Source organism: Mytilus edulis, chromosome 5 (assembly GCF_963676685.1).
Source record: "Mytilus edulis chromosome 5, xbMytEdul2.2, whole genome shotgun sequence".
In the NCBI taxonomy this organism is placed as follows: domain Eukaryota; kingdom Metazoa; phylum Mollusca; class Bivalvia; order Mytilida; family Mytilidae; genus Mytilus; species Mytilus edulis.
In genome coordinates, this window is record NC_092348.1 from 21,072,708 (window position 1) to 21,091,408 (window position 18,701).

At 33.3% G+C, this 18,701-nt stretch overlaps 1 protein-coding gene and 1 long non-coding RNA gene across 2 annotated transcripts in view; one reads left to right on the plus strand and one right to left on the minus strand.

The window, feature by feature from the left end:
* LOC139525412 (uncharacterized) overlaps window positions 1–7,455 on the minus strand; it is a 96,544-nt gene extending 89,089 nt beyond the window's left edge. The window contains exons 1-2 of the mRNA XM_071320733.1: window positions 7,429–7,455; window positions 6,748–6,853 (exon numbers count right to left, since the gene is read on the minus strand). The gene's annotated coding sequence lies outside the window, so the exon portion shown is untranslated. The remainder of the gene's footprint in view (window positions 1–6,747; window positions 6,854–7,428) is intronic.
* A 7,031-nt stretch (window positions 7,456–14,486) lies between these two features.
* LOC139523183 (uncharacterized) lies at window positions 14,487–17,652 on the plus strand. The gene is made up of 2 exons (XR_011664570.1): window positions 14,487–15,129; window positions 16,685–17,652. It is a non-coding gene; the product is annotated as an uncharacterized lncRNA (long non-coding RNA).
* Window positions 17,653–18,701: the final 1,049 nt, after the last annotated feature.

Sequence of the window (18,701 nt, forward strand, 5' to 3'; positions counted from 1 at the left end):
CAAGTGATGTCCGGAAACGTCTGTTTGTTTTACACTCTCTCTTTTATTAAATGTCGTTAACGTAAGATGTGTTGTTGTTCATGAGCTAGTCGCAACCCCAAAACAAATGTTAGAGATTTTGAATATTATGAAAGTTAGAAAGATATATTGGTAATTTTGATCAAGTATTTTTATTTGATTGTGCTCTGAATTCAACATATATACATGCAAAAATTCATTGGGATTTTTTTTTTCTACCAGGGGATGTTATATATTTAGATATATATGTTTTATATATGTGTTATTCAGTTATATATGTTTTACGGAATTGTACAAGTGATGTCCAGAAACGCCTTTTTGTTTTACACTCTCTCTTTTATTAAATGTCGTTAACGTAAGATGTGTTGTTGTTCATGAGCTAGTCGCAACCCCAAAACTAAGATATAAAGACGAGGTGATATCGTTACATAGTCACTATGTACATGTATGCAATAACAGTGGCGGATCCAGAACTTTTCATAAAGGGGGGGAAAGGGGGGGTGCTGACTGACCTAAAAAAGGGGGGGGTGTGTTCCAGTCATGCTTCAGTGATTCCCTATATATTCAACCAAATTTTTCCCATGAAAGGGGGGCCCAGGCCCCCTATGAATAGACATAAACATGATAAATAATTAAACTGGAGTTTTTATATACATATATAGTAAAAAGTCATAATATGCTTGTATCAGATCAATTATCTTTTTTTTTCAAAACTAACTTTTTAAGAAACAGGGAAAGCTGATTATTTCCTTTTATCTAATATTGATCCCAAGTTGTATTCCATTGGTATACATTCTTACCTATACCATAGACACATGGCTGGGGCGAAGCTGGGTCCCTTTGAAGTGCACGCCAACCATGGGGGGTTTGGCCCCCAATATTTTTTTTTGGCTAGACGCAAAATAGTGCGTTCTGACGGCCTAAAATTGGTTTGAGTAGCAAATTATTAAGACTGTATTTGATCATTTTTTATTGAGAAACATCCTGAATATTTTTCAAAAATCTGCCCTTCGTATTTTTAGCTGCAACAAAAATGTCCATGGCCTTGTCTAAATTGACCCAAAGCCGATAATCTGTCATTTCTCATTGTGGAACGGATGTACGTTTTCAAACGTTACAGTACGCTAAACGACCTTTCAGCTGTAGCACTAAAAAAGGGCATTGTTAGGAGAACACACAGTATTGGTCAATTGGTCATTAGTAATTTGTTCTACCACACATGGAAGAAGATACTGTGCATTAAAACGGTTTTCTGAATTCAGAAGTCGAGAATCAAGTTCTGTGATCATATGATCCAGAAACGGATAGTAGAGAGAGATTCGCCAGTAATCCTTAGGTGTTTCGGCTGGATGGTTAGCTCTCAAGGTTTGTCTTTCACACCACCTAGGAACATTTTCAACTATACCAAAAAGCTCTGCTATATCAAGAGTGGTTTGGTATAGCTCGTTCCAAACATTATCATCATTTTGCTCGGAACGCAACATTTCAGTAACGGACTAGTACTGGGGAACTTGATGAAGTCTTGAAAGGCTATTTTATTTTATTTTTAATGCGTTGACGCCTTAATATTTCGACAGGAAGGTGTCAAAACAGAACAATATGAAGTAGCCCTTCAAAACAATAATTTAAAGAGGGAATTCAGATTTGTATTTACCGTTATTGTAATTTACATATAAAAGAGGGGTGAAAGATACCAAAGGAAAATCATTAATTTTGTAAAAAAAACAAAATTCGACTTTAAAACTAAATTTTCTGCATATATGTAAAAATGATTACCACATCCATTTCTTCTAGAAAGACTAATTAGTGTCATGGTAAGACACATCAAAATTTATGAAACAGCCGTTTAATCGTATATAACAAATATTCGTAATATAGAACCAGATGCTCCACAGGGCGCAGCTTTATACGACCGCAGAGGTTGAACCCTGAATGGTTGGGGCAAGTATGGACACAACATTCAAGCTGGATTCAGCTCTAAATTTGGATTGTGATTAAATAGTTGACACAGCATAGGTTTCTGACACAGAATGAATGTGGTCTAATGAACTTTAAAAAAAAATTTTGCCTTTGAGCAATTCACTATGCTGTTGAATATTAATCCTCTCAAAAAAATGTTTGAAGAAATTTTCTTTTTATTTATGAAATCTGAAATGAAAAAAATTGACCCCCCAATTTTTTTTTCACATCCCCCTTTCCCTTATTTCAAAACTGATCTCAATTCAAATTTCTAGTGAAGTTTGCAACAATAACTACTCATTTAAATACATCATAAAATATTAAAATGTAAAAAAGTGCTTGTTATTACTGAATGGTAAAGATTGTTTTAATCTATCAGTTGGTAGTAAAAGTGAATATACATTGTATATTGTATAAAACAATGATTAAGTTGATTCAACTACTATTCTGGACAAAGAAAGATAACTCCAATTGAAATCAATATTGTGCAATTAGATATTTCTTGCTATTGTGCAATACTGTGCAATTGAAAATATTTGCTATTGCACAATACTATATATGCAATTGAAGATTTCTTGCTATTGCACAATACTGTGCAATTGAAGATTTCTTGCTATTGCTGAATACTGTGCAATTGAAAATTTCTTGCTATTGCACAATACTTAATATAATAATTTTGGATCCTGATTTGGACCAACTTGAAAACTGGGCCCATAATCAAAAATCTAAGTACATGTTTAGATTTAGCATATCAAAGAGGCCCAAGAATTCAATTTTTGTTGAAATCAAACTTAGTTTAATTTTGGACCCTTTGGACTTTAATGTAGATCAATTTTAAAACTGGACCAAAAATTAAGAATCTACATACACAGTTAGATTTGGCATATTAAAGAACCCCAATTATTCAATTTTTGATGAAATCAAACAAAGTTTAATTTTGGACCCCGATTTGGACCAACTTGAAAACTGGGCCAATAATAAAAAATCTAAGTACATTTTTAGATTCAGCATATCAAAGAACCCCATGCAAGGATTCAATTTTTGTTAAAATCAAACTAAGTTTAATTTTGGACCCTTTGGACCTTAATGTAGACCAATTTGTACATGGGACCAAAAATTAAGAATCTACATACACAGTTAGATTCGGCATATCAAAGAACCCCAATTATTCAATTTTTGATGAAATCAAACAAAGTTTAATTTTGGGCCCTTTATTCCTAGACTGTTGGGACCAAAACTCCCAAAATCAATACCAACCTTCCTTTTATGGTCATAAACCTTGTGTTTAAATTTCATAGATTTCTATTTACTTATACTAGAGTTATGGTGCGAAAACCAAGAAAAATGCTTATTTGGGTCCCTTTTTGGCCCCTAATTCCTAAACTGTTGGGACCTAAACTCCCAAAATCAATACCAACCTTCCTTTTGTGGTCATAAACATTGTGTTTAAATTTCATTGATTTCTATTCACTTAAACTAAAGTTGTTGTGCGAAAACCAAGAATAATGCTTATTTGGGCCCTTTTTTGGCCCCTAATTCCTAAACTGTTGGAACCAAACTCCCAAAATCAATCCCAACCTTTCTTTTGTGGTCATAAACCTTGTGTCAAAATTTCATAGATTTCTAATAACTTAAACTAAAGTTATAGTGCGAAAACCAAGAAAATGCTTATTTGGGCCCTTTTTGGCCCCTAATTCCTAAAATGTTGGGACCAAAACTCCCAAAATCAATCCCAACCTTCCTTTTGTGGTCATAAACCTTGTGTTAAAATTTCATAGATTTCTATTCACTTTTACTAAAGTTAGAGTGCGAAAACTAAAAGTATTCGGACGACGACGACGACGCAGACGACGACGCCAACGTGATAGCAATATACGAAGAAAAAATTTTCAAATTTTGCGGTCGTATAAAAACTATATTACAGATATTCGTAATATTGATTATTACGCTTTTTTGTAATATAGGCCTTATATTACACAGTCAGAGGACTTACTGAAATAAGTGATTTTTAAATCACTTATTTGAGTAGCAAATTCGTGGTTTTGTCACAAATTGGGATTTTGTAGTTTTTTCAAAATTTTAAACACATAGGTTTAAATAGCATCTTTTAATTAGTAAAATTAAAAAATATGAACTTTTTGCTTCTTTTAAGTAGCAAGGTTTATGCCTTTGATGCTATCATTTACCTAAAAATTCTATTTTAGTTGAAAAAATGCTATAATAATGGCTTTACATAATGAACTGATACTTTCTTAAAAGATTTTTCACAGCAGTGGGAGTATATTTCCTGTGAAGTTCAAGGTTTCATCTTTCAGATTATGTAATAAAATTCTACTGTTCGCGATAAAAATTTCACTGTTCGGGGGTGTTGAAATTAGTGGGGGTTATAAAAGAATGATACTTAAAGAAGTGATTTTTGGGAAGGAAATTGAGGTCTGATACTTAAACAAGTGATTTTTATGTCATTATCCTAGATTCAGTACAAGGTCATCACCTGAAATGGTCGACCTGGTCATCCTAGACAACACAGATGTTGGTTCTGATAAGTTTAGAAACATAATTAGTCCCTGAATCATTAGTATTCTATATTTAAAGCTACATTAATATTAAATCACTCCTTCTAGTGATTAATTTGTACTACTTAAATAGGTGATTATTAAAGAAAGACAACTCTAACTTCCAACCTTTATGGAAATAATGTTACTTGAATCAGTGATTTAGAAAATCACTTGTTTAAGTAAGTCCCCTGACTGTTACACAAAAGCTGTAATGTTACTTTTTGTTGTAATATTACAAGTTCGAGGAATATTACGAATAACAATAATCGCCTGGACTGTTTACAACCCATGCAGCCCTGTTAGTTCAATGACGCGCATTATATATTTTTTTAATTGAAATGGAGTTAATATACCTTGTCGAAAATTTGAAGGTGTGGACATCTTTCCATTTGTCGGGCAAAAGTTGTAACTTTACATCTTTTCCTAAGGATTTCGAATCTTTCAACAAAGAAATATCTGGATAAGATGGTCCCAGATTTTTTTGTACTGGCTTTGACATGACACTGATGTGGCACTTAAGGAGGCTCGCGGGTATAAGATTTTCAGAAAAAAATTAAACATTAATTTTTCATTACAAATTTTATTGATTACCTTAAGTAGCTGTTACTTTATCATATGGTACAAAAATCATTCCAAAAAATCAATTCGTGTTGGCCCCAGCGGACTTTTAAAATGTAGACGTCATTGAAAAAGCTTCAAATTATCTCCCTTTGGTGCAAAAATGCCATTTTTTGGCATAAAAATTGAAATATCTTTTTTAACTCATCGGTGACCTATATTTTTTATTGTTGTTTTCGAATATGCTGTACATAGACTAAATAATTGTAAAATTTTAGCGATTTCTGTAATATAGTTCTTTTTTTATTTCGATATTGCCGCTATTTCTCCTATTAGTTCAACAGAAAAAAAGGACATTAACAAAAATGTATGCTCCTTTCGAAGGCAGATTGTGAGCGTAAATGAACAGTGACCCCATTTTTTTATTTCATTTATAGAAAAATATAGAGAAATCCTATATTAAATAAAAAATGTCATTTAGACCCGCGAGCCCCCTTAAGCTAAGTTCAATCAATTTTTGACTTTTCAGGGGTCTAAATTGTCCTGATTTGTTGCTGGGTATGTTTCTGCATGACTATCACTGTTGGTAGGCGTTTTTGTGAGAGGAAAAAATGTCTTACCTTTGCCCTTTAGGCTTGTCACGCTTTGAACTGTTCATGTTTTATACACTGCTTTTTACTTCGAGTACCAGAAGAAAATTATCACCAATAAATTAAAAACGATTTCAGTCAGGATTGATTTTCCAGACAGAAATATTATTGTGACATTATTAAAATAGTTATACTGTATAGTTTTCTACTTTGCTTGGTTATAACAGAGACATATATGTATTATATGTCTCTGGTTATAATTATAAGTAAGATTTAATATTTTTTACTCGTTTGTACAATGTTGTATTATTTTATTTTTCGGCGTAAATTATTTTTTTAGACCCCGCCATGTGCATGCCATGACGTGACAGCGTACATGTATATGGAGCTACGCCCCAGCATGATAGATGTAATGTATACAGGAAGTGAAAGGTCTACAAAAAAAAGGAAAAGACCCACCCTTACCAGACAGCCACTGTAAATAAAATAACTTCCCTGAAACATACAATTGTGACAAAAATGCAGTTTAGGCATATTAAAGACAATATTTGTAATTTATCGTTGAATTGTAATCTATAATTAATCACCCAATTGAACATTATGCATTAACGAAAAATACAAATAAAATCATTCTTTTATTCTTGGTTGTTATGAGACACGTTAATTGTTGCTAGGGTGCTCTCTTAGAGGTCCGCGCTCATGGTATATAAAGACACTGATTCCTTGTGCAAGTTCGCTCATTTGTTATTTGGCTGTTGATGGTTAAGCATCGGAAAGAAAATACCAGCAAATAAAGAAGTTAGAATTGAGAAGTTTGTAAACCTAGTTTGAATTGAAAAAAAAAATGACAATGTTTACATTGCTAGGCATATGGATATGATAAGGATATTCCACAATTTAGACTCATGATTACATAAATTTGCACCATGAATAATCGTCATAAACATGACGAAATTATCTGATAAATAAAGGGTTGACGAAATCTCATATTAAAAGGTTTGACGGATTTCTCATAAAAAAAGTTTTTAAAATAGAAATGTTCATCTCTTTCAAATTTGAATTACCTTTTGTCTCAGATCCTCCTCATCTAGGTTTATATCGTCGTGAGTTTTTCGAAACGGGAATTACATCACGAAATTATGGTTGTGCAATTTGCGTAATTGAATTGGGCTGCTTTATTTGTTCTAGGTCGGGCTATGCCCGGTTCACCCTATCATGTGACCGGGTTAAATACGGCTGAACATAAAACGAGTGGAACCGGCTGATTTAAAGATGGCGACAGAAATTCAAATTTATACTATTTTGCTTTCTAAGCTAGGGAATATAAAAGATGAACCTATTAACAATAAATATACATTTTTAAGATGCAATATTTTTTTCTGAGGCCTTATTCATCATAAAAACGTTTCTCCGAGATAATTTTATAAATTTGAAAATAAAATATAGCATGGCAATTTAATATCGTCATATTGGACCAATGCATTATCATGTTATATACTAGTCTGTTGACAAAAATCAATCTTCGCCTTTTAAATTCCGATAATTTATCTAAAATTGCGCTTCCCACCATACTTTTATGACCGGCTGATTGCTTGCCGGTGAGTGAAGACCGGCGAGGGCGGCGTATGCCTATTTGCGCCGGCGGCTGATTTTACAGCAAATGAAGCTACTGTGCCTATACCGGAAGCGTCGACCGGGCTAACCCGGGTTAAGCCGCTGAGGCAAATGAAGTACTACCAGTAAACAAGGGCAAGGTCGACTCTATTACGATTGCCGGGGAAGGCAACAGTGGTCAACAGCCTAATGATCTCCGATCAAGACAGTCAACGGATAGTACGTCATAAAGCATTATTTGATTGGTCCGTGACTAACTCTATTCAATAAAGAAATTAACAATTTGCTACTGTTAATCATCGTGTTTATAGGTCGAGTTATCTCGCCTACCATAATCTTGACAATTCGCAGTTATCATATATTAGTTCTTATCTAAAAATATCTATATATCTATACTGTATACGCGAACTAAACAAAAAGGGAAGCATTTAATTATTTAATTTGGCGAGAGATAATAAAAACCTGATTTGAACATTTATTTTTAATTACAGAAATTTTTTGAACATGATTAAATGCGTTCTCAACTAAAATTTCAAATTCTCATGTACAGCTTTTTTCATACATTCCGTGAAATAACTAGGAAATAGCATATATGTCAATGAAAAGATGCTAATTTTGAATTATTTGTCAAAGTATTTCTCAATTTTTTAATTGCTTTCATATTTTGTATAAGGTAGCATCTTTTTATAGTACATATGCTGTCTCTGTTTGCTTTTATATGCTTCCAGCATTAAAATTTGATGTAGATGCTGTTGTTAAAATAATAATGTACTGGAGCATCTTACTTTTACTAGGATGCTAGTTTTGCATATATTTTTTTTTTAATATTTTTAAATTTTTTGGGGATGCTGGATTTCCTATATATTGAAATGCTGGCATCCAGTCATATTGGGATGCTGGCATCCCGTTTTATTGGGATGCTGGCATCCAGTCATATTGGGATGCTGGCATCCCGTTTTATTGAGATGTTGGCATCCCGTTTTATTGAGATGCTGGCATCCAGTCATATTGGGATGCTGGCATCCCGTTATTTTGGAATGCTGGCATCCCGTTTTATTGGGATGCTGGCATCCAGTCATATTGGGATGCTGGCATCCAGTCATATTGGGATGCTGGCATCCCGTTATATTGAGATGCTGGCATCCCGAAAAAGCTGGATGCTGGCATCCAAAACTGTAGGAGTGCAGACATCGCAAAATATCCGAATGCAGTAATCCTACAAGTTATGTTTGATATACTGTTGGCCGAATTTCTATAGATGTACTCCATTGCATAATTTTGTGTAATGCAAAAAATAAAACAACAACAAAAATCCGTGCGTTTGTTGTTTTCCTCCCAACACTTTATCTAATGACGTCAGGGATATTATAACGTAAGAAGTGTTTTACCATCATGCGTAGAGATTCATGCAGAGACAGTAAACATGATAAGAAATCAAATCTCAAGAATCACTTATACCGATATAAATATTTTTTGAAAAGTAATAAAAACTGGTAACCCTTTTAATATTCTCTTATTTGTTAGTTTTTCTTTTGTTTAATACTGAAAGCGCTTGCACTATTTTTCTACGCTTATTGCGGCAAATCCCACCCGCACGACGGCATGTAAAAAGAATGTTTAAAATCTGCGAAGTGGACATGGTTGCAAGTGGAAGGACGAAAAACACTTCTTTGGCCAGCATGCCGCAATTTATTATCATTTTGATATAACAGAAACATATACGCAATAGAACGCTACTCATACAGGTAAGACAAAGTAGATTTGCTTATATTTTACATGCACTTCGTAGTCCGAGATTTCTCAGATTTAGCCATTCACCTTATCGCTATTTGTCCGCCATTGCTGGAAATCACACAGGTTCCCGTAAAATTTTGACGTCATAAAACAAAATGTCTGACGCCACAATGGAAAAGTGATTGTTGTTGACGTCAAAAGTTCAAGCGGACGGGTCAGCCGGGAATAGCGATAAGGTGTATATTCTACTCAACTCGACAACTACAGGTATGTCTGTAATGGTTTCATATATATATTATCAGATGTCGAATTTTTCTATAGGAGACGATTTGACTTGTGCCCGTCCGAGATTACTCTGTCGTCCTACGCTCATGGGCCTAGCTTGTCTTGCAAAACAGCTGTTTGAAGTCCGAGCAATCTCGGACGCATTTCAGTGACTTGATACGCCAGCCTTCCAGAGGGAAAATTACAGGCTTAAATGGTTAGGCAACAATGATTAATGTCAGTCGCCAGATTCTCCCATGTTGTCGGGGAGGCCGATGCACTTCGATCCGTTTGTGGTAGCCAATGGGGATTCCAGAACTTTCTATAAATGGGATTTTGGGGGGGGGGGGGCACTGACTGCCATAACAAAGGGACCCGCTAAAGTCATCTTTTAGTGTTTACCTCAGTCTGTATAATAAACCATTTTTTTTCACAAGAAAAAGGAGGGGGGCTGGATCCGCCTATGGTAGCGATGATCCTCCAAGACGGACATATTTAATATGACTATAGACTAGTCGCCGTCAGCTGAAATTCGTAGCGGTTATCGGTAAAAATAATCTAAACTATCAATCGCATTCACTCGAGATATAGTTTTTCACATTCCATTCATAAATCGCAAAAAGAAAAACCACTATACACCATACATAGCCATATCCAGTAAAAATATTGGGTCCGCAAAATTAATTTGTTTACCCCTAGACAACCTATAAGAAAACCATTAAAATGCATCACTGGTAAGAGTCATTTGAGTTCAAGAAAAATAAAGTATGAAAAACTTAATTTCAGATTGATTTTCGGTCTAGAAAATTGAATGTGTTTGCCTTTTTTTTGCAAGGGTCTAAAACCAGTTAACTTGTGCCCGTCCGAGATTACTCGGAGTCTTGACTTCCTACGCTCATGGGCCTAGCTTGTCTTGCAAAACAGCCGTTTGGAGTCCGAGTAATATTTGAGTAATGGTATGATTGCTAACGAGACAACTCTCCACCGGACTGAGACCAAATAATATAGCACTAATATGACTAAGCAGTTTACAATTAAATGTCGGCATATGGCCTCCAACAATGAACAAAACTCATACTGCATAGTCATATATGAATCAGATTGAATGTAAAATTTGAAATACTATGTTTTAAAAGAAAGAAACGCTTATCATACATAATAGATTTACCGATTTCAAAATAAATTTACTCTAATATATATACATTTTGTACTTAGCTTACTGGCAGGAATTAATAATAATAGGTTGCATGTATAGTTTTATGGGTCAAGCTAGTCTTACAAATATGCCTCGGAGTCATCTTTTCATAAATGATTTTAAGCTGATATTTTCGTGATTTATTTCTTTTTTTTTTAAACGAAGTTCGGTGGAAGCTTGATAATAAAAGCAATGCATATATATAGCAAATTTGCAAAATAAATGAAAAGAAAATACGAAAATTAAGGAAAATGTAAATATCGCTACAAGAGTTTTGTGTTCCAGGACTAGGCTAAAATAAAAAAAAACAACACACAAATTCAAAAAAGGTGTTAACCGAATACACCCTTAGATGGGAATTAAATTTCACGAAAGTCGCTAAAGACATATAGGATGTATTTCTAAAAAAAAACACTTTTCTCCCTATCATAATGTACAGTATAGACCTGGATGTTGTTCCATAAAAAAATCAATTGAACTAGCGGTTCATATGTCAAATGTATGTGTTTTGAATAGTAACAACAGGCATATATTTGTGTGGAAAACTTAATTTAAAAGAAGTTTAAATGAAGGTTTTCTTCGAATAATAATGCGTTGTTTCGTTCCCTAGTGGTGTGATGTTACAACGAAAATTTATTGTTGATAATATTTCATATAATTATTTATTTCTCTTTTCAGCATTTGTAAAGTGGCTTCACCTTTCTGGTTACTATTCATGTGTTGTGTATTAATGTATCGCAACACTTTATAGTTATTGGACAGGTTAAACTCAGACGACGAATCATCCAAACAGCACCAGATCTTTTGTGATTCCAGCTGATTTCAGATCACTAGCAATACATGATAATAGAAAGTTTGAAAGTTCCAGTTCGTGTAACTGATTTGATTAAATGATTAACAAATATTGAAATTTTAAAATACAGAAAAAAGATTAACAAATATTGAAATTTTAAAATACAGAAAAAAGATTAACAAATATTGAAATTTTAAAATACAGAAAAAAGATTAACAAATATTGAAATTTTAAAATACAGAAAAAAGATACAAGTTTAATAATTATTGTAATAAAGAAAATGTAAGTTTTGTTAATAAAATGAAAGGCTCAAGTACTAGAAGATCCTGACATGATGTACTGACTCATTGGAAGATGTATACAGCAAGTCCAGAGATACTGACAATATCCAGTACGTACAGATCATAGACACTGTGCACTAGTATCAATAATAGATTATTTTTAAATTTTGCATTGTGGTACACGTTTTATTGTATACAGGCAATTGCGGGAAATAAATCTCCTTAATTTATACATTGGATGCCAATTGGGTTTCTCATAGACACAAAACAAAATTATTATGCAGGTTTAAATATAACGCACCTCATATTTAGCATTTTAATAAAGGTACAGTCACCAATCCGTTTTGTAGAGTGTTTGTCCTGGATGACTTAGTTCATCAGAAATTCCCATGGTTGATGGTCATTGGGCAAATTCATTTGATTGATAAAATGCCATAAAAGATGAGCAGCATTTTTTTTTTAATTTTTTCCTGTTGATTTCTGAAAGCCTTGGAAACTACTAAACTTGATATGATTTCAGCTGGCAATTGCATTAAGCTTATTTAAAAAAAAAAAATTCTATGAACATTCGAAACATGAGCATATCAGATTTGAAAATTATAGTCCTGATGTCATCATATATAAATGTATTGTCTCGAGACCACAATAGTCAATAACATGTATATCTCATGTCTTACATAATGGTAATCAAATTCAGAAAAATAACATTAAAATTGGCTAATTATTGGAAACTTACCGGTAGTACATTGACATAGTTTTATAAATATCAAATTGTTGACATCAGCATTTACATGGTCAACTAGCACTTTACAATTCAGACTCAGTTTGTTGGTCAAGTATACATTTCACACTCTGACCTATGATGTCACATTCTCAATATGCATTAAACTGGCCACTGGACATGAACAAAGACTAAAAATATCATCTTCCCGGCATTCATCAGTAGCTTTTTTTTTATGTTTACTTGATTTTTTTCATATGCATTCAACACACATCAAAACCTTAGGAAATGTACTGCGTGATATATTGGTGGATCAATACTAAAATCCAATTGATTAGAAAGCAGCATTTAAATTCGTGTCATAATGAAAAATGGTACATGTCTGCAAGGTTGTGATGCCAGAATCCCTATATTTTGGGAAGCCAGCATCCGGATATTTTGGTATGTCAGCGTCCAGATATATTGAGATGCCCGCATCCAGATATTTTGGGATGCCCGCATCCAGATATTTTGGGATGCCAGCATCCAGATATATTGGGATGCCAAAATCCAGATATATTGGGATGCCAGCATCCGAATATTTTGGGATGCCAGCATCCAGATATTTTGGGATGCCAGCATCCGAATATTTTGGGATGCCAGCATCCATATATATTGGGATGCCAGCATCCGGATATTTTGGGATGCCAGCATCCAAAAGTATTGGGATGCCAGCATCCGGATATTTTGGGATGCCAGCATCCGGATATTTTGGGATGCCAGCATCCAGATATGTTGGGATGTCAGTTTCCGGATATGTTGGGATGCCAGAATCTATAAATAATTCACTAGTAGCACGATTTCAGTCTGAAACGGTCATTTTGGTCTGATCGTATCTTAATTGACTGGATTTACCGCTAGAGGAAAACGTCAAGATTTGTCAGTTCGTTAAGTCTCCATTCGGATCGATAGTCTCATTAGGTAAATTAGTCCCGTTAAGGCATGTCAAGATATTTAAGACTGTATCTTCTAGCGAGCTGTTTAGATCCGTTAAGACCGTGTCAGACCAAAACAGACCATGGATACAAACTGACATCAAGATGTTGTCAGACCGTGTCCAGTCGTGTTCAGATTTTAATAATTTGGACACAAAACGAGTGAAACTTTCCCATTATTTATCAGGGGTTGCTCCCCTTTCAAGAATAAAATAAAACTGTGAAAGAAGACGATTTTTTAACTGAAAGTCTACCACGTCCCCTTAAGGAGGCTGGCGGGTATAAGATTTTTAGAAAAAAAAATAAACTTTTAGTTTACATTACAAATTTTATTAATTGCCTTTAGTAGTTGTTACTTTATCATATGGTAGAAAAATCATTCCAAAAAATCAATTCGTGTTGACCCCAGGTGACTTTTAAAATGACAATATCATTGAAAAGGCTCTAAATTATCTCCCTTTGGTGCAAAAATACCATTTTTTGGCCTTAAAATTGAAATATCTTGTTTAACTCAACGGTGACCTATATTTTTTATTGTTGTTTTCGAATAAGCTGTACATTAACTAAATAATTGTAAAATTTAAGCGATTTCTGTAATTTAGTTCTTTTTTTATTTCGATATTACCGCTATTTCTCCTATTAGTTCAACAGAAAAAAAGGACATTATCGAAAATGTATGCTTCTTTCTAAGGCAGATTGTGAGCGTAAATGAACGGTGACCCCATTTTTTTATTTCATTTTTCTATTAAGAATAAAATAAATTTCATTTATAGAAAAATATAGCGAAATCCTATATTAAATAAAAAAAATCATTTAGACCCGCGAGCCCCCTTAATCATGTTATTTAAATAAAACAAATATTCAATTTGAATTCTAACTTCTTCCTATTTAATTATTTAACACTGTTTTATAATTATATAAATAAAAAAAGTAGCTCAAAGTCATACTGCTGCACAAATCGCCGCGAATTGACTAAAAAAAATCAACAGATTGCCGAAATAATATTTGATTATTGAATATAAGCACCTGAACCTTTATATTTAATGGTTTACAAGTGATTGCAATACGTTTTATATGCAATTACAGACTGCCGTACGTGGTGAAGAATTTGTCATTCATTTTTACACCCTTATTTAATAATAACGGATGTCGGCCGTGAACACTTGAAAACGTTTTTTAAATATTGTAAATGAATGCATTATCATTTATCTTTTTATGTTACCTATATAAATTGCATTTGAGTAAATTTGAGGAAGGGAAAAAAATATATAGATATAACTCTGTCTTTTATCGTTTTCCGTTTATTGTCATGACATTGTCCGTTAACTTTATTTTTGCCAGACTCATGCGTTTGACTTTCCATCTTTATTTTTTAATGTGTCTATAATTCGAGGGCCTTTTGTAAAAAAAACTACATACCAGAAGCCTTCGTTAAAAAATAAAGTTTGAATATTATAGCAGAAAAAGGCTTATAAATTCATTCAAATTAATATTTGAAATAGGATAAATAATCAAGAAAATGTTTATAAATACGTCAGACACTGTACTTAAAGTACATTTAAAGACCAGGTTACATATATATTACATGCATACAGCATAATAAAGCTGGTTTAATTTGAATGACTATCCATTAGGGACATTTTTCGACGATAATTAATCAAATCTGACAAGTTTAATTAAAAACGGAAAATAATTCTTCGCCCGTAAACGATTTAACGTTACCGTACCCTCTTTATTTTTGTTGCATTCATGTCGCATATGTGTGTCGGCAGTGTCAGCGCTTCTAATAGCTAACTTATTTTACACAAAATCGTTGACATGGTAGAAGGAAACTATAGTACAATATAAGCTGAGCTGGAAATTGCAATTGGTGAGTAGAAATGAATATTTTAATACATGTCTATCAGAATAATCATTGATCATGGATCATCACCCAAGAGTTTGAAATTGAAGGAAAAATGTTCACATTTGTTAAATTTGTGCATACAGGTATGAATCGACGTTCCAATACTCCACACTCTTGGATAGTAGCCTGTTCAAAGGCAAAGTAAGAATTTGGGCTTGTTAAAAAATTGTTCCTGTGATTGGACCCCCCCCCCCCCTTTTTCATGTTTTTTGAAAGATCAATGCATGATTTAAAAAGTTACATATAAACAAGTATGGTTTAAACCCCCTTTTAAAAATGGCTGGATCCACCCCTGTTTATTGCCTAACATGCATTGACATGTGGGGTATTCACAATGGTATGGTTGTGCGGGATGGCCTATAGGCTATACAACAGTTACAAGACCTAAACCCCTGATCGAGTAATCCTACATATTGTATGTTAATGTATTGATAACTGTCACGTCCTAAATTTGCATGAAATATTGGTCACTTTTTTTTATTAACCAATAACCAACCAATCTTCACATGTTACGATGTAGTCCGAGACAAGCTTGTCTGGCAAAACAGCCGTTTGGACATCAGAGTAATCTAGGACTAGTTACGTTTGGACGTCAGAGTAATCTCGGACTAGTTACGACGATGATATACCTATTTATATAGCCACTGGTGGGTGATGTACAATAATTATAATTTGTCACATATGTGTTATGAATACCTTCAACATGTTCAAGGCTTGGGTTTGTATATATGCAATAACCTCAAAATTGCCCGGGGCAAAAAAAAGAGTATATTGATATTGTGCCCTGACATGCCTGATTCCAAATGATGAGACGGCATTGCGTCCTTAACAACAATTTTTAACACTTTTCATCTTTTGTGATAAGAAATTTAAGATTTTACCGGGTATGATTCATTATTTTGTTATAAATGATTTGTTATGCTCTTAATTTTGTAGAACTTAAATATATGTTATAACAAGAAAAAGAAATTATGTTGAAATTTTTATTTTTATCTTTTGTATATTATTCACTGTCATGACTGTCATGACTAAATAAAAATTAGATCCCACGCATGCGCGGCATAGTTAAATAAGTGCCCGACACGTTATCATCAGTATGTTGATGGATTATAAAGAAGAAGAAGAAGAATCTTATAAATACTATTTGCTTTGTCACCATGTCACGTTGGTAGTAATATTCAACAAATTCTATTTCAAAATAAAAAAGTATTATAAATTGATCACAACAAGTATAGTGCTATAGCCTCTATTAGACAGTAACCCTTCAATGAAGTATACACCTAAGAAAACATTGATGTAGAAAGAGAGAACATTTTGTTTTAGAAATAGAACCTCAAAAAAGGGTTTTATTCTTCTTCTCATAAGGGACTTATCAATTAAATTGTATAAGTCATAAATTCATTTCTTTACATCATTAAACTTTGTTGTCAAGCAACTTATGATTGCTAGTTTTTCTTGTAGATAAATACAAGTTTATATATAATAAATACTTTATTCTTAATGTATATTTTTTTTGTAGATAAGATATCACATTGGTTTGAGCATGATTCCCAGCCAGATTATGAAGCGGCATATATCATGTATATCAATGTATATATAGGAAATATATAGTGTCACTAAGTTACTCTCATATGGTACCTCATTTGTACCTGTAGCTATAAATTGTGAAATGGTGGATTCATTCATAATTTTGTGTTACTTATTGGTTTGGAAATAACGTTGATAGAGCTAACAGCATTATGTCATGATGTACAGTTGATGGGATGATCTGATTGGACAAAAAGAGAATTGTGAATTGAACAAATAGCAAACTTACAATTCATAGAAAAAATGTAGGAAATACAATGTACTACATTACTTGGTGACAGAGCATACCTTTGATATATATATATATATATATTTGAAATAAGTAATATTAACAATTTGAAATAAAGAGAATTTAAAGTTTTCTAGGAATATTAGTAGTGCATCATATCTTAATTCCATGATTATCTTGGATAGTTATATCATTAAGAATAGAAAATTGGAATAATGGAAATTTCTAGTTTCAGTGAATATATATCAATCATTGTCAATACTAAAAGTGCAGCATCATGATCATACATCATCTGATTCACCTTGGATAATTATTCATTTGAAATAAGAATTTGGATATAATAAGAGTTTCTATGCTGCCATTGCTATTGTTGGCTACATGTACCACCAGGAAGTGTTAAACCTCCTTTACTTTCCATGAGGGTCTGTCACGGTCCATCACTATTGGTTAGTGTCATATATATGCATGATGATGGAAGTTTTTACAAACCTAGACAAGCTTTACAGCCCTGGCATGGTTGTTGGTTAGAGTCGAATGACAGCTTGCTGTATAGTTATAATAGTCTGAATGTATCTACATGTATTTTAATAATCTTCTAAATTACTGTTCATTCTGAAACTGGCATTTTATAATAGTAGTCAAACATATTAAACAATACATGTACTTCAAAGTATCATTTTATTTTGTCTCGCCTTACACAAAAGTCATGAAAGTTGGTTGTATACAAGAAATTTGTATTACAGTCTTGGGGTGATGATGTAAGCTATTTTATAGAGCTTAGATTTTAAAAGCTAAAAGAGCTGGATGTTTCTTGTCTTGTATTCAGATGCTAGTAGCTAATTAATATGTTATGATGTTTCAGTTTGCCATTATATGTACATTGCACCTGACCCCATTTTCATGGTTCAATGACTGCATGTAAAATATACTGTTACTTAATCAATGAAATGCTCTCTTATACTGTATATATTTTATATATGTAATTGGATACATTTTATTGTATATGAGTATCTTGAAAGATCTACTTGTCTATCAGGTTGGGTTGACCTGACCTTGACCTTCATGGATAATTTAAGTGATTAATAAAATTGAGAATGGAAATGGGGAATGTGTCAAAGAGACAACAACCAGACCAAATAAAAAACAACAGCAGAGGGTCACCAACAGGTCTTCAATGTAGCGAGAAATTCCCGCACCCGGAGGCGTCCTTCAGCTGGCCCCTTAACAAATATATACGAGTCCAGTGATAATGACCGCCATACTAATTTCCAAATTGTACACAAGAAACTAAAATTAAAATAATACAAGACCAACAAAGGCCAGAGGCTCCTGACTTGGGACAGGCGCAAAAATGTGGCGGGGTTAAACATGTTTGTGAGATCTCAACCCTTATTTCAGTTTGATACAATGTTAACATGATTAGGTTTGTTTCTCAGTTTATACTTCCTAATAAAATTGACACTGGAAATGGGGAATGTGCCAAAAAAGACAACAACCCAACTTCAGAGCAGACAATAGCCGAAGGTCATCAATGTTTCTCATAAGCTACATTGTACATGTATAGGATCACTACTTTTGGCATAATTATGGAATAAATGTAAGTTGTACATGTTTGACATTTTTGAATGGCTTATTTCATCTGACAATGACACCATTTTCATGGTTTTTATGTTTAGTCTTTTTCTCTGTTTCTATGGTTACTATAAACGTTTAACCATAA